Source organism: Salmo salar, chromosome 09 (assembly GCF_965601325.2).
Source record: "Salmo salar chromosome 09, fSalSal1, whole genome shotgun sequence".
In the NCBI taxonomy this organism is placed as follows: domain Eukaryota; kingdom Metazoa; phylum Chordata; class Actinopteri; order Salmoniformes; family Salmonidae; genus Salmo; species Salmo salar.
Window position 1 is genome coordinate 86,942,950 of NC_138299.1, and position 17,255 is coordinate 86,960,204.

Below are 17,255 nucleotides of genomic sequence, written 5' to 3' on the forward strand. Positions count from 1 at the left end.
GAGGAACTCCCCCTTCACCCAAGAGGTCACAGAATGTGCCATGACTGAAGGTGTCAGCACAAACATGTTCCAAAGAAACCTGTGCAATAAAACCAACATCACTCATATTCTCCTGCCGAGGATAGCTACACCATTAAAAAAGGACAGACTGATATTTTAGGGATGATCAGGTACAGAGCCATGGAGTAGGCTAGCCTACCAAGAGGTAGGCTAGCGACTCCATACAAGTGGATGGCTCTTTGTAGCAGTAAAGGCATTTGTCAGTTTATACCCTTAGGAATTCAGCATGAATGAATAACATTCTCAATGTGAAATGTCATTATCCTTTTTTACATTTATTTAATTATTATCTGTGTTTGGACTTCAAACAGCAAAGAAATGTAACTTTCTCTACTCGACTACTCGAGCCAATGTAAATGAACCTAATGGCATTCAAAATGGTGGAGGAAAAAATACATCAATCAGCACACAGGTATATGACATTGCTCTTTCCCCTGATGTCCTGTCCATCTACACACCCCATGATCTATACACACACACTAACTGGCTGACAGCAAGTACCAGGGGAGAGCTACAGTACTGTATATATTATCAAGTGGCAGCTGTTTCATTCCACACAGCCCCTAAGGGAGAAATCCTTTATATGACTTATTGACCATTGACAGTGATGGTCACTTCCTGATGATAATTTTAAAAAATTGACAAAATCGTTTTTACTTTCATGTGTAGGAATATGACAACACTATGAGGAGTTGGATATCTGATAGTTGTCAAAGGCTGATGTGTATCCAGTTCTATGTGTGCCTGTATTATAGGACGATGTATGGCCAAACCTATGAATGGAAGGTATGAATCTGTGGTATGCATTAATGCTTCACAGTGATGAATACCAAATGGCACTGTCACGGATCCCTCTGGAACATTACGCACACCTGGCCCCTATTCCCTGTGATTAGTAATTGTATAAGTGTGCCCTTGGTTTACCAGTGTCCTGTTGATTATTGGTACAATGTCCATTGTTTCGTGTGAGTACCTGTGCTATGTTGTTTTGGCTTTCGTGCCCTTGTGGAATGAGCAGATGATTACGGGTCTCGTCCCGTGTGTGCGTGTGTGTTATTTATTCGAGGTACTCCTCGCTCTTTTGTTTGGGTTTCAACCCTGTGTGTTGTATATGTGTTTGTTTGGTCTTCGTCCCCGTGCCTGTACATAGCACGCTGTAATTTGGGTAAAGAAATCAAAAAAACGATTACACATTCCTGCGCCTGTCTCCCGACCCTTTATACCAAAGTGACAGGCACCATATTCCCTATATAGTGCACTACTTTTGACAAGACCCCTATGGGCCTTTGTCGAAAGTAGTGTATTACAAAGGGAAGAGAGTACCATTTGGAGTTGAAGTAGCTTCACACATTGTGAGTGCTATAATTCAAGTTTTGGTCTAATTTGTTTCTATACATCTGTATACGGTATAATGGTAGTTTAATTCAATGACCTTGGCACTCTATTCTCATAGGGCTTGACATAGAACATGTGTTGGTTAGTCTAGTGTGCTGTATGATAACATATAACATAATATATGTATGATATGATGTCACAATATGACAGTCCTTGATGTAATCTTACCTGGAATAACTCATTCTTGATCGTTGAATATTAGAAATATAACGCAAGGATGTTTGACATGTCTGGCATGTTCTAGTCATAGTTTACATTTTAAACATTTGAATTGAATTCACTGTTATTACATAGGCCTAGCTGTCACTTCACTTTATCACCTAGGTCTAATCTAATGCGTGACCAAATCTAGGCAGTTCGATCATTTTGATGCAGAAGAACACTTGCGAACATAACAAATGAACACGTTTTAAAATGGACCTTTGATAGGGTACAATCCCTTTGTTTACAACACAACAATACTACCGGTGTTATATTTGATCAGCCAAAATGAATTATTTGAAGTCACATCGCTTCAACTGCTCTGAAAATAATGAACCCATTTAATCCCATGTAATAATGGGACAATGCGTCACGTGAATGACCGTATGCTGGAGTTATACAACACTTCCCTTAATGTTACAACATTTTAACTCTGTACAACTGTGTCAGCTTTGAGCACAGTGGTACAGTATACCAGTGCAAAAATAATGTATATTTAGATAACTTTCCAGCGCGTGATTAGTCAGTAGCATAGTTAAATACCCGTGATACAGAACGTTTATCCTACCTCTATCGTGCCCATTGCCACAATAAATATACTTACCAATAATTGCCACCGTGTGTTCCTTTGACCCTGAAATACAATGCGCAAATATTTTTCCACAAATGATTTATAGACTATATGCACCTGTTTTTGAGGAGTCAGTCAGGCAGGCAGGCAGTCCATGGAGCGCGAACACTGCTGTTGGATCAGTTGCCTAGTATGGGATGAGTTCGATATCTATTCCGACAGCATCCCAAACCAGCTTCCGCAAGACAATACGCAGCTCCACAAATACTTCACAGAAGATAATCAGTTTTCCCCAACCGTAAAAGCAGTGCACGGTCGGGAAACTGTGCAACACACAAAATAAATGATTGCTATCCAACCTGTATGCCTGTGTGTATTTCAAGAATAGAATCCTTGTTTTAATACCGCAGTACAATATTCTATTCCCCGGAGAGCAAAAATGGCTGTGTCGCCCAACACAAGATCAGTCATTGGTGCAGCGCTGGTTTTCGTAGTCATGGAAACAACCAACAGTTCAATTTGTAAGGAAGGCATGCATGGCCTATCATGAACACGAGGTCCTTCTGAATGGAGAAAATCCACTTCCTTTCAGGGCATTTAAAGGTGCATGTTTTCTCAACATTTCACCCCCTCAAGAAACCAACGTGTTTGTGTTACTAATTAATGCATGCATGACCGTCACCAACTTTATGAATTAGGCCTAATTAATCCAATTTCTCTCATGCACAGTAGCCTATCAGGCAATCAGATTTACTTTGTGTGCACCATATACCCATACCTTTTCGTTCTTTATTCACTGGGCTTTAGAACAAGGTGACACTGTGCTTGAAAGAGACTAGGGGTAGGCAACTATTCAGCTGTGGGACGATTTTTGTGGAGCAAATGGCCAGGACAGAGCAATATAATAATTATAATAAAAAACCAGGCAACATGAATCATTGCTTACAAAAAAATAAACATAGCTCTTTTCACATGTTGAGCTTAAATTAAATTTAACAAAACATATTTTACCATGTATTACATTTAGAGTTCACATGTTAGCACCACCTTTCACATGTGAGGATAATAACATGTTTTCACCTCACATGTGAATTGCAGTTTCAGATGTGAAATTTGCAGTTTCACATGTTCAAAGTTCACATGTGAAAATCGAATATGCAGTTTCACATGTGAAAAATGTTCACCTGGAAATCTCACTTTCACAAGTTGAATTGCCGTTTCACATTTAAAACAACTCCACATGTAAGTTCAATAACTTGAAATTTTTTTTGCAGGTTCACATGTAATAAAACTCCACATGTGAAAATCTCAGATTTTTTTTGTCAGAGCAAATAAATTTGTACACTGCAAATTGACCATAACTAAGCTCAAAGAGAGACTGAATTTGAAAATAACAATCATTTCACACCTTCATTACATTGAGGCACCATCACATATTTGTATTTTTTTATTTGTGGGAATACTTTCATAAATATATATATTTTTAATCTGAAATCTTGGTGATTTTACAGTCTTTAAAAAGTAAAAGAAAATGTGGGGGACAAAGAAATTGACTTTAGGGCTGGGCTTAACAATACTTGTATCATATGAAAGAGTGCCCAGAACCCAAAGTTATTTTTTGTAACTCTGTATCTATTCTCCACTCTCCCACCCCTACCCCACCACAGTGTGGGTGAGCCTGTCCTGTCCTGCTGAAGACGTAGTGGGATTGTGATGACGGGTGAGTGATCTGCCATATCACTTAGTGGTTCAGTATCTGGTTGTGTTTCAAAATACAACCTATAATTATGCCTCTCCCCTGGTCCACTTCAGAGCTATTTAACCTGCATATGTGCCAAGTAGCTAGCGGATAAAACGCTATTGAAACATTTCTATGTTCTTATCTTTGCCTTTCTCAGACTCCTAACTGCCACGTCCATCTGATAACAGCCTTTATCACAATTCTAAATAGACTTGTTTTGGAGTGGAGTGATCATGCTGAAATTCTAAAGTCAATCATACATTTTCCTCTTTGTTCTGTTGGATGGCCAACCTTATGGTTCAATTGAAAAAGTATGTAGGCCTGCGGTACTACCTACAGTAAGCTAAGTGGAGGGAGGGTGATGTTGTGACAGCCATGTATCAAAGTGCACAGGACAGTTGTGATAAACAGAAGCCATGTTGGCCAGACCCGACCACACAGCATCCCATAAAAGGTTAAACAATTGTAACACTTGAGACAGGAGATAATGTCCAGTTGAAGAGTAGCTCACTGATCAGAACATGGTGGTTCTGTTAGAATCGGTCTTGTTATGCTCGACTCTTTGAGCCCTTCTCCTTAATGTCAGTATGGGGTCCGAGGTTAAGGTACTCAATATGCATATCTGCTGAATTACACGTGAGAGGCTATGACCTGAAGTGAACAATTGAGTCAATATTTCCATTGATTGTCCTTGACTCCAGGTTACTGAATTTATACAGAGGTTAACAACCCTAGCTACTGAACCTATGAGGACACAATTGGACTATTCAGAACTTCAGATTGCATCAGGTGGATAATTCTGCAATATTTTCTTGTTTCATTACTCTACAAATAATTTGCTCATTTATTGCTAATTTGCATTTTGGGTATACTGTATCCTAGTATCTGCTGTTGCAGCGCCTGTCCAACCACACATCTAAATTTATCCTTCATGCTGTCAACTTTCTCCTGCAACACCATGTCCACAGAGAGGTGATACTATGTACTGCCAAGAGATTGTCTCTGTGAGATCAGAAAATGAAACAAGAACAAAAATACTGAATGTTTACTGTAAGTGAAACATGACTTACTGTAATTTTTCACTTACACTTCAAAGGCTTGTGGAGCAAAGTGTCAATTTAGAGAAGTAAATTATTACATCTGTATTTACTGCAACAAACAGAATGGAGGAGCATCTCTGAAAAATACCCCCTTTTCTCAGTTTCAAAAGCAAGCACTCTAACTCTTTGGCTGGCACAGACACAAAAGTGAAATCTTCAGGCTGAGATAGACGTGGCTGGTGCCAGTTAGAGCCGGGGCCCTGGGCGGGCGGACTTACCTTGGCCAGCTGACAGGTTCAGTGCTGCCCCGTGGTTATCTCCTCTCCATTTCACACCGCCCCTGAAGTGCTAAGCCAGGGATGCATCCCAAATGGCACCCTATTCCCTACATTGCACTGCTTATGACCAGAACTCTATGGGCCCTGGGCAAAAGTAGTGCACTACATAGAGAATAGGGTGCCATTTGGGATGCAGAATGCCACAGACCCCTGGCCAAACAACATCCTATCCATCCACCCTGGATTTACAGCACTCTGTCCCGAAGCCCGTTCACTGTCCTAGCAGATTTTGTGATTTTTCCTGTGATTATATCAAAATAGATGTGATGAAAGTAGACCACGGCAGAAACATGTACATGCACTGATTTTGTTCGTCCTTGTTTAGTGTGAGCTGTGAAAATAGCGCATAAAAGCATAGAAAGGACAGTGTAAATGATATAGACACATTAAAAGTAGAGATTAGCAGCGAAGGGCATTGAAACATAAGCCCCAAATCTTTCTGGGACGTTTTGGGGATGACACAGATCCTTTCTGTGTTAATCTCTCTCACATGGATATGAAACACTTACTTTCTCCCTTTTCTGATGCTGGACATCTAGGTTGGTCTGTCTGCCTGTTTGCCGGAGAAGACATACTGTACAGTTTTACACACACACTTGTGTCTATGTAACAGAGTGTCATTGACTAGGCTATATCACACAAATATATATCTGTATGTGAATGTACAATTTTTTTTATCTAATTAGATTTAAACAGCACAAGAGGGAAAAAAACATTTGATGAAGGATGAATAGACATCTGTCAGTAAAATCAATATTGGCAGTTGAACCAGTGGCACCCTGTGGCTCCCTGTTGAGCCCTGTGGTACCCCGTGGAGCCCTGTGGAGCCCTGTGGAGCCCTGTGCGTGAGAGAGCCTCATCTATCAATTGCTATTGATCTACGGCAAAGGGGAAAACTAAATAGAGAATAACAGCCTCGTACTATGCATTTTTTTCAGCATAGGAGTAGAATAGTGTGGATGTGTGGATGTGCCCATCCACACTGAGATATCTAATATCTAACAGTCATCGGCGTTGTATCAATCAAAGAGCAGAAGATAGTTGAATCTATCTTCTGAAGTCAGCAGGGTAAGAAGTGTAATCTATAACAGTCATTCGAGTTTGTATAAGAATCTATCTTCTGAAGTCAGCAGCGTAAGAAGTGTAATCTATAACAGTCATTACAGTTTGCAAACACACCTATCAGCGTTCCAAAAAGTCCATCTACTTCATAAACTCAGTGCTTTATAGCTGAAGACATTAATCTCTTTTGAGAATTCTCTTTTTTCTCTGGTCTATTACCAAATAATGAGCCTCTGATCGTAAATCGGTTCAGGGGGCAAACTGTGCATTTAATAAAACATAATTTGTGGAGAGATATTATTACATAGACATTTGCATTTTGTCTGCTGCTCTGCTGTACTTTGGTGGGCGTCTTCATGTGTGTCTGTATGGCCAGTAGAGGAAGTGTTGTTGGAGGCAGGTTCCCACCCTTGTACAGTCCTGAAAGAGCAATGGGGGCTCAGTAATCTCAAGTGACCCCCAAAAGAGGATCAAGTTACCTCAGGATAGAGAATCCTCTGTCCACCTCACAGTGTCATGGCTGTCTCCCATTTGTTCGCCCCACCACTCACACACAAAGTCTCTTCAAATGTAATTGGAATCTGGCTACACAGAATACAATGACAATGGGAAGAGCAGCACTACTTTTGGAGCCACTGGCTGTGAAAAGCAGGTCATACCTGGATCTGAATCCACATACACAATGCCCACCCCTACCCATACAGAGCCATGGGAAGGATACACAGGAAACCAAAATCAGTCAAACGTCCTGAAACCTTTCACTGGTGGGCTAGAGTTTCAGAAACGATGACGACAAACGCTCTGTCATGGTTCTAGGGAAGCCCACTGGTGAACATACGCTTGCACTGTTATCTGAAAATGTTCTTCAGGTTTTTAGATAAACAGGATGGTTAAAAGCCCATGTTAATAAAAAAACGGTGTATCAGCTTTTAAATGTTTTGTCCAAGTCGAGATATACAGCGCAAAGAAAAAATGTAAGTTTACTCTACAGATGTAGGATCTTAATTTGAGCTAGTTTGCTACAACAGGAAAATAATCCTGCAGCAACAGGTAATGTGAATTATTATGTGGATTATAATTAATGGACATTTTTGGTAGGGCAAACTTTTTAAAGTGGAAATTACAAACTTTAGAATACTTTTTTAAACCTTGAATACACTACAAGTTAGCATTTCCTACATGAAAATTATCTGCAACTAAAAAGTGATAAAATGAAGATCCTACACATGATTAATGTTAGATGCTGTACAATATCACTGTACTTTGACATCATTAACTGTGCTCACTGCAGTGAGTGAAAACGGTCACTGAGTGGTCTCTCAGATGGGAATACTGTATAGGATTATATGAAAAACACAAAACTATTTACAATGACGTAAAACACACGTCTTATCGTTCTGTGAGTTGTTAATTAGGTTTAAACAGGTAGACATGCTGTCTGTTTGTCATAATGCCTTGATGTTTTAAAAGTGTCCTGTGTCCAGGTCACCCTTTCTGACCTCAATGGGACTTCCTGGCTAAATAAAGGTTAAATAAATAATCAAATACAATAAATTAATAAATAAGCCTGCATCTCAGCAGGGGCAAGTAATCCGGTTATTGATTACTCCTGGCTGCATCTGATTTGCTATTTGTCAAACAAATAAGACCTCTGTTCCACAACCCGCTCTGCACAATGGCTATGTTTATATAGGGTAATCTGAAGTGTCTAACACTGGGAATAATGTAGCCTTGATGGTATGAGTCACTGTAGGCAGGTCACAGAGACTAGAAATACTCCATACACAATCTGCCAAATCTGAAAAGATTTCAGCATGGGCCCTCAGATCCTCAAAAAGTTCTACAGCTGCACAATCAAGAGCATACTGGCTGGCTGCATCCCCACTTGGTATGGCAACTGCTTGGCATTCAACTGCAATGCGCTACAGAGGGTAGTGTGTATGGCCCAGTACATCACTGGGGCTGAGTTCCAAACCATCCAGGACCTCTATACCAGACGGTATCAGAGGAAGGACCCAAAAATTGTCAAGGACTTCAGTTACCAAAGCTCTGTTCTCTCTGCTACCGCACAGCAAGCCGTACCAGTGTACCAAGTCTGGAACCAAAAGGACCCTGAACAGCTTCTACACCAAAGCCTTAAGACTTCTAAACAAGATGACTTAATAGCTAATCAAATGGCAACCCATGGTGGACATGGTGGCTGGTTCATTCCTGTAGCCCTGCAGCCTGGCAGGAAGGTCATGTTCTGTGATAGGGACATGGTGGCTGGTTCATTCCTTTAGCCCTGCAGCCCAGCAGGAAGGTAATGTTCTGTGATAGGGACATGGTGGCTGGTTAATTCCTGTAGCCCTGCAGCCCAGCAGGAAGGTCATGTTCTGTGATAGGGACATGGTGGCTGGTTCATTCCTTTAGCCCTGCAGCCCAGCAGGAAGGTCATGTTCTGTGATAGGGAAATCAAATCAAATCAAATCAAATTTATTTTTATATAGCCCTTCGTACATCAGCTGATATTCTCAAAGTGCTGTACAGAAACCCAGCCTAAAACCCCAAACAGCAAGCAAAGCATGTGAAAGAAGCACGGTGGCTAGGAAAAACTCCCTAGGAAAAACTCCCTAGAAAGGCCAAAAACCTAGGAAGAAACCTAGAGAGGAACCAGGCTATGAGGGGTGGCCAGTCCTCTTCTGGCTGTGCAGGGTGGATATTATAACAGAACATGGTCAAGATGTTAAAATGTTAAAATGTTCATAAATGACCAGCATGGTCAAATAATAATAATCATAGTAGTTGTCGAGGGTGCAACAAGCACGTCCGGTGAACAGGTCAGGGTTCCATAGCCGCAGGCAGAACAGTTGAAACTGGAGCAGCAGCACGGCCAGGTGGACTGGGGACAGCAAGGAGTCATCATACCAGGTAGTCCTGAGGCATGGTCCTATGGCTCAGGTCCTCCGAGAGAAAGACAGAAAGAGAGAAAGAGAGAATTAGAGAGAGCATATTTAAATACACACAGGACACCGGATAAGACAAGAGAAATACTCCAGATGTAACAGACTGACCCTAGCCCCCCGACACATAAACTACTGCAGCATAAATACTGGAGGCTGAGACAGGAGGGATCAGAAGACACTGTGGCCCCATCCGATGATACCCCCGGACAGGGCCAAACAGGCAGGATATAACCCCACCCACTTTGCCAAAGCACAGCCCCCACACCACTAGAGGGATGTCTCCAACCACCAACTTACCGTCCTAAGACAAGGCCGAGTATAGCCCACAACGATCTCCGCCATGTTACAACCCAAGGGGGGGGGCACCAACCCAGACAGGAAGACCACGTCAGTGACTCAACCCACTCAAGTGACGCACCCCTCCCATGGATGGCATGGAAGAACACCAGTAGGCCAGTGACTCAGCCCCTGTAAAAGGGTTAGAGGCAGAGAATCCCAGTGGAAAGAGGGGAACCGGCAAGGCAGAGACAGCAAGGGCGGTTCGTTGCTCCAGCCTTTCCGTTCACCTTCACACTCCTGGGCCAGACTATACTTAATCATAGGACCTACTGAAGAGATAAGTCTTCAGTAAAGACTTAAAGGTTGAGACTGAGTCTGCGTCTCTCACATTGGTAGGCAGACCATTCCATAAAAATGGAGCTCTATAGGAGAAAGCCCTACCTCCAGCCGTTTGCTTAGAAATTCTAGGGACAATTAGGAGGCCTGCGTCTTGTGACCGTAGCGTACGTGTAGGTATGTACGGCAGGACCAAATCGGAAAGATAGGTAGGAGCAAGCCCATGTAATGCTTTGTAGGTTAGCAGTAAAACCTTGAAATCAGCCCTTGCCTTAACAGGAAGCCAGTGTAGGGAGGCTAGCACTGGAGTAATATGATCAAATTTTTTGGTTCTAGTCAGGATTCTAGCAGCCGTATTTAGCACTAACTGAAGTTTATTTAGTGCTTTATCCGGGTAGCCGGAAAGTAGAGCATTGCAGTAGTCCAGCCTAGAAGTAACAAAAGCATGGATTAATTTTTCTGCGTCATTTTTGGACAGAAAATTTCAGATTTTTGCAATGTTACGTAGATGGAAAAAAGCTGTCCTTGAAACAGTCTTGATATGTTCTTCAAAAGAGAGATCAGGGTCCAGAGTAACGCCGAGGTCCTTCACAGTTTTATTTGAGACGACTGTACAACCATCCAGATTAATTGTCAGATTCAACAGAAGATCTCTTTGTTTCTTGGGACCTAGAACAAGCATCTCTGTTTTGTCCGAGTTTAAAAGTAGAAAGTTTGCAGCCATCCACTTCTTTATGTCTGAAACACAGGCTTCTAGCGAGGGCAATTTTGGGGCTTCACCATGTTTCATTGAAATGTACAGCTGTGTGTCGTCCGCATAGCAGTGAAATTTAACATTATGTTTTCGAATGACATCCCCAAGAGGTAAAATATATAGTGAAAACAATAGTGGTCCTAAAACGGAACCTTGAGGAACACCGAAATGTACAATTGATTTGTCAGAGGACAAACCATTCACAGAGACAAACTGATATCTTTCCGACAGATAAGATCTAAACCAGGCCAGAACTTGTCCATGTAGACCAATTTGGGTTTCCAATCTCTCCAAAAGAATGTGGTGATCGATGGTATCAAAAGCGGCACTAAGATCTAGGAGCACGAGGACAGATGCAGAGCCTCGGTCTGACGTCATTAAAAGGTCATTTACCACCTTCACAAGTGCAGTCTCAGTGCTATGATGGGGTCTAAAACCAGACTGAAGTGTTTCGTATACATTGTTTGTCTTCAGGAAGGCAGTGAGTTGCTGTGCAACAGCTTTTTCTAAAATTTTTGAGAGGAATGGAAGATTCGATATAGGCCGATAGTTTTTTATAATTTCTGGATCAAGATTCGGCTTTTTCAAGAGAGGCTTTATTACTGCCACTTTTAGTGAGCTTGGTACACATCCGGTGGATAGAGAGCCGTTTATTATGTTCAACATAGGAGGGCCAAGCACAGGAAGCAGCTCTTTCAGTAGTTTAGTTGGAATAGGGTCCAGTATGCAGCTTGAGGGTTTGGAGGCCATGATTATTTTCATCATTGTGTCAAGAGATATAGTACTAAAACACTTTAGTATCTCCCTTGATCCTAGGTCCTGGCAGAGTTGTGTAGACTCAGGACAATGGAGCTTTGGAGGAATACCCAGATTTAAAGAGGAGTCTGTAATTTGCTTTCTAATGATCATGATCTTTTCCTCAAAGAAGTTCATAAATTTATTACTGCTGAAGTGAAAGCCATCCTCCATTTGCGAAGGCTGCTTTTTAGTTAGCTTTGCGACAGTATCAAAAAGGAATTTCGGATTGTTCTTATTTTCCTCAATTAAGTTGGAAAAATAGGATGATCGAGCAGCAGTGAGGGCTCTTCGATACTGCACGGTACTGTCTTCCAAGCTAGTCGGAAGACTTCCAGTTTGGTGTGGCGCCATTTCCGTTCCAATTTTCTGGAAGCTTGCTTCAGAGCTCGTGTATTTTCTGTAGCTAGTTTCTTATGACAGATGTTTTTAGTTTTTAGGGGTGCAACTGCATCTAGGGTATTGCGCAAGGTTAAATTGAGTTCCTCGGTTAGGTGGTTAACTGATTTTTGTCCTCTGACGTCCTTGGGTAGGCAGAGGCAGTCTGGAAGGGCATCAAGGAATCTTTGGGTTGTCTGAGAATTTATAGCACGACTTTTAATGCTCCTTGGTTGGGGTCTGAGCAGATTATTTGTTGCAATTGCAAACGTAATAAAATGGTGGTCCGATAGTCCAGGATTATGAGGAAAAACATTTAGATCCACAACATTTATTCCATGGGACAAAACTAGGTCCAGAGTATGACTGTGGCAGTGAGTAGGTCCAGAGACATGTTGGACAAAACCCACTGAGTCGATGATGGCTCCGAAAGCCTTTTGGAGTGGGTCTGTGGACTTTTCCATGTGAATGTTAAAGTCACCAAAAATTAGAATATTATCTGCTATGACTACAAGATCCGATAGGAATTCAGGGAACTCCGTGAGGAACACTGCATATGGCCCAGGAGGCCTGTAAACAGTAGCTATAAAAAGTGAGTGAGTAGGCTGCATAGATTTCATGACTAGAAGCTCAAAAGACGAAAACGTCATTTTTATTTTTTTTTGTAAATTGAAATTTGCTATCGTAAATGTTAGCAACACCTCCGCCTTTGCCGGATGCACGGGGGGTATGGTCACTAGTGTAACCAGGGGGTGAGGCCTCATTTAACACAGTAAATTCATCAGGCTTAAGCCATGTTTCAGTCAGGCCAATCACATCAAGATTATTATCAGTGATTAGTGCATTGACTATAACTGCCTTGGAAGTGAGGGATCTAACATTAAGTAACCCAATTTTGAGATGTGAGGTATCACAATCTCTTTCAATAATGGCAGGAATGGAGGAGGTCTTTATACTAGTGAGATTGCTAAAGCGAACACCGCCATTTTTAATTTTGCCCAACCTAGATCGAGGCACAGACACGGTCTCAATGGGGAAAGCTGAGCTGACTACGCTGACTGTGCTAGTGGCAGACTGCACTAAGCTGGCAGGCTGGCTAACAGCCTGCTGCCTGGCCTGCACCCTATTTCATTGTGGAGCTAGAGGAGTTAGAGCCCTGTCTATGTTCGTAGATAAGATGAGAGCACCCCTCCAGCTAGGATGGAGTCCGTCACTCCTCAACAGGCCAGGCTTGGTCCTGTTTGTGGGTGAGTCCCAGAAAGAGGGCCAATTATCTACAAATTCTATCTTTTGGGAGGGGCAGAAAACAGTTTTCAACCAGCGATTGAGTTGTGAGACTCTGCTGTAGAGCTCATCACTCCCCCTAACTGGGAGGGGGCCAGAGACAATTAATCGATGCCGACACATCTTTCTAGCTGATTTACACGCTGAAGCTATGTTGCGCTTGGTGACCTCTGACTGTTTCATCCTAACATCGTTGGTGCCGACGTGGATAACAATATCTCTATACTCTCTACACTCGCCAGACATGGTGGCTGGTTCATTCCTTTAGCCCTGCAGCCCAGCAGGAAGGTCATGTTCTGTGATAGGGACATGGTGGCTGGTTCATTCCTTTAGCCCTGCAGCCCAGCAGGAAGGTCATGTTCTGTGATAGGGACATGGTGGCTGGTTCGTTCCTGTAGCCCTGCAGCCCAGCAGGAAGGTCATGTTCTGTGATAGGGACATGGTGGCTGGTTCATTCCTTTAGCCCTGCAGCCCAGCAGGAAGGTCATGTTCTGTGATAGGGACATGGTGGCTGGTTCATTCCTGTAGCCCTGCAGCCCAGCAGGAAGGTCATGTTCTGTGATAGGGACATGGTGGCTGGTTCATTCCTTTAGCCCTGCAGCCCAGCAGGAAGGTCATGTTCTGTGATAGGGACATGGTGGCTGGTTCATTCCTGTAGCCCTGCAGCCCAGCAGGAAGGTCATGTTCTGTGATAGGGACATGGTGGCTGGTTCATTCCTTTAGCCCTGCAGCCCAGCAGGAAGGTCATGTTCTGTGATAGGGACACCATGTACTGTACTCTGGGAAGAGGAACAGGGAGGGCGCTGAGAGTCTGTGTGAGGGCTGACACATCTATACCTAGCAGGTAATCTTCCTATCTTGACCTTTGAGCATTTTGGAAGCTATATCACAGATTCAACTACAAAAGTTAACAATGCATCACCAATTATTAGTAGGATACTAATCATGCTAATATGAACAATACCTCAATCGCAACAGTTGAACGACCTTCATGACTTTTGTTTTGCATACTGCAATTCGCAACAATTCTATGTGCAAAAAGCACAATACATTCAAAATGGAATTTGTTTTAAAGAAGTGGTACTTTAATGCTGTTTGTTAAGAAGCTGGAACCATTACGTGACGGGGTGACTTTGGCAGCTTCCCTCTCCTTGGCACCAGAAGACTGGCCAGGTCTTAGACCAGGGGTATCAAACTCATTCCATGGAGGACCTAGTGTCCGCGGGTTTTTGTTTTTTCCTTTCAATCAAGACCTAGACAACCAGGTGAGGGGAGTTCCCTACTAATTAGTGACCTTAATTCATCAATCAAGTACATGGGAGGAGCAAAAACCTGCAGACACTCAGCCCTCTCTGGAATGAGTTTGACACGTGTCTTAGGGAGTGAAAGCCGGCTCAGCTGGGTGTAAGAATGCGTCTCAAATGGCACCCTATTCCCTATATAGTGCACCCCTTTTGACCAGAACCCTATGGGCACTGGTCAAAAGCAGAGCACTACAAAGGAAATAGGGTGCCATTTGTGATGTAGCCAAAGAGTCCCAGTAATACCCCCTATACATTCAAGCACTCTCACTCACTCATCCTATAGACTTCAGTTCACTGTGGGCCCGTCTAGACAGTAATAATGTTAGACAGCTCAGTAATCTGAAGGGTAAACAAGTTAGGAATGTACAGAGGCTGGATGATCACTCTCCCTGGATACATGAGCACTCAATAAGCCCCTCTCTCTGTCTCTTCCTTGTTTTGAATACAGATATTAAAGTCTGTTATACACGGAGTGTAAAAAACATTAGGAGCTCTTTCCATGATATAGACTGACCAGGTGAATCCAGGTGAACGCTATGATCCCTTAATGATGTCACTTGTTAAATCCACTTCAATCAGTGTAGATGTCACGGTTGTTGTCGGTGAATGAGGACCAAAACGCAGCAGGTACGTGAATGCTCATCTTGCTTTTTAATTATCTTTCAAAACGAACATACAAAATAACAAAAACACGAACGATCAACAAAAACAGTCTGGTAAGGCACAAGGCGAAACACAGAACAATCACCCACAAATCACACATACAAACACACCCTAATATATGGAACTCTCAATCAAAGGCAGATAGACAACACCTGCCTTCAACTGAGAGTCCCAACCCCAATCAACCAAACATAGAAACACACAACCTAGACTAACCATAGAATTACTAAACATAAACCAAAACCCGGAATTACTAAATTAAACACCCTTTACACAAACACACCACCCCGAACCACAGAAAACAAATACCCCCTGCCACGCCCTGACCAAACTACAAAACAATTAACCTTATATACTGGCCAGGACGTGACAGTACCCCCCCCTTAAAGGTGCTACCCCAGAAGCACCTTAACAAAAAATAACCCCAAGCAACACCAACAAAAAGTCCCCTTTTCTAAAGGGAGGGAAGGGAGGGTGGCTGCCGTCAACGACGGCACTGTGCTACACCCCCCCTCCCCAACCCACCTATTTCTGGAGGTGGCTCTGGCTCCGGCCGTTCCAGGCTGTCGGGCCACTCTGGCATCGCCGAGGGGCAGTCGGGGCAGTCTGGCAATTCGGGACAGTCTGGGCAGTCTGGCAATTCGGGACAGTCTGGGCAGTCTGGCAATTCGGGACAGTCTGGGCAGTCTGGCAATTCGGGACAGTCTGGGCAGTCTGGCAATTCGGGACAGTCTGGGCAGTCTGGCAATTCGGGACAGTCTGGGCAGTCTGGCAATTCGGGACAGTCTGGGCAGTCTGGCAATTCGGGACAGTCTGGGCAGTCTGGCAATTCGGGACAGTCTGGGCAGTCTGGCAATTCGGGACAGTCTGGGCAGTCTGGCAATTCGGGACAGTCTGGGCAGTCTGGCAATTCGGGACAGTCTGGGCAGTCTGGCAATTCGGGACAGTCTGGGCAGTCTGGCAATTCGGGACAGTCTGGGCAGTCCGGCAATTCGGGACAGTCTGGGCAGTCCGGCAATTCGGGACAGTCTGGCCACTCCGGCAGTTCAGGGCAGTCTGGCCACTCCGGCAGTTCAGGGCAGTCTGGCCACTCCGGCAGTTCAGGGCAGTCTGGCCACTCCGGCAGTTCAGGGCAGTCTGGCCACTCCGGCAGTTCAGGGCAGTCTGGCCACTCCGGCAGTTCAGGGCAGTCTGGCCACTCCGGCAGTTCAGGGCAGTCTGGCCACTCCGGCAGTTCAGGGCAGACTGGCCACTCCGGCAGTTCAGGGCAGACTGGCCACTCCGGCAGTTCAGGGCAGACTGGCCACTCCGGCAGTTCAGGGCAGACTGGCCACTCCGGCAGTTCAGGGCAGACTGGCCACTCCGGCAGTTCAGGGCAGTCTGGCCACTCCGGCAGTTCAGGGCAGTCTGGCCACTCCGGCAGTTCAGCGCAGTCTGGCCACTCCGGCAGTTCAGCGCAGTCTGGCCACTCCGGCAGTTCAGCGCAGTCTGGCCACTCTGGCAGTTCAGCGCAGTCTGGCCACTCCGGCAGTTCAGCGCAGTCTGGCCACTCCGGCAGTTCAGCGCAGTCTGGCCACTCCGGCAGTTCAGCGCAGTCTGGCCACTCCGGCAGTTCAGCGCAGTCTGGCCACTCCGGCAGTTCAGCGCAGTCTGGCCACTCCGGCAGTTCAGCGCAGTCTGGCCACTCCGGCAGTTCAGCGCAGTCTGGCCACTCCGGCAGTTCAGCGCAGTCTGGCCACTCCGGCAGTTCAGCGCAGTCTGACCTCTCTGGCGACTGTTGACTGGCGGGCAGCTCTGACGACTGTTGACTGGCGGGCAGCTCTGACGATGACTGTTGACTGGCGGGCAGCTCTGACGATGACTGTTGACTGGCGGGCAGCTCTGACGATGACTGTTGACTGGCGGGCAGCTCTGACGATGACTGTTGACTGGCGGGCAGCTCTGACGATGACTGTTGACTGGCGGGCAGCTCTGACGATGACTGTTGACTGGCGGGCAGCTCTGACGATGACTGTTGACTGGCGGGCAGCTCTGACGATGACTGTTGACTGGCGGGCAGCTCTGACGATGACTGTTGACTGGCGGGCAGCTCTGATGATGACTGTTGAC

At 44.5% G+C, this 17,255-nt stretch overlaps 1 protein-coding gene across 8 annotated transcripts in view; it reads right to left on the reverse strand.

The window, feature by feature from the left end:
- Positions 1-2,773, reverse strand: part of sorbs2b (sorbin and SH3 domain containing 2b) — a 77,976-nt gene extending 75,203 nt beyond the window's left edge. For 4 of the 8 annotated variants that reach the window (XM_045724083.2, XM_045724084.2, XM_014212798.3 and 1 more), the window contains exon 1: positions 2,345-2,773. The gene's annotated coding sequence lies outside the window, so the exon portion shown is untranslated. The remainder of the gene's footprint in view (positions 1-2,344) is intronic. The other 4 variants (XM_014212807.3, XM_045724088.2, XM_045724085.2 and 1 more) reach the window with 3 other exon arrangements.
- Positions 2,774-17,255: the final 14,482 nt, after the last annotated feature.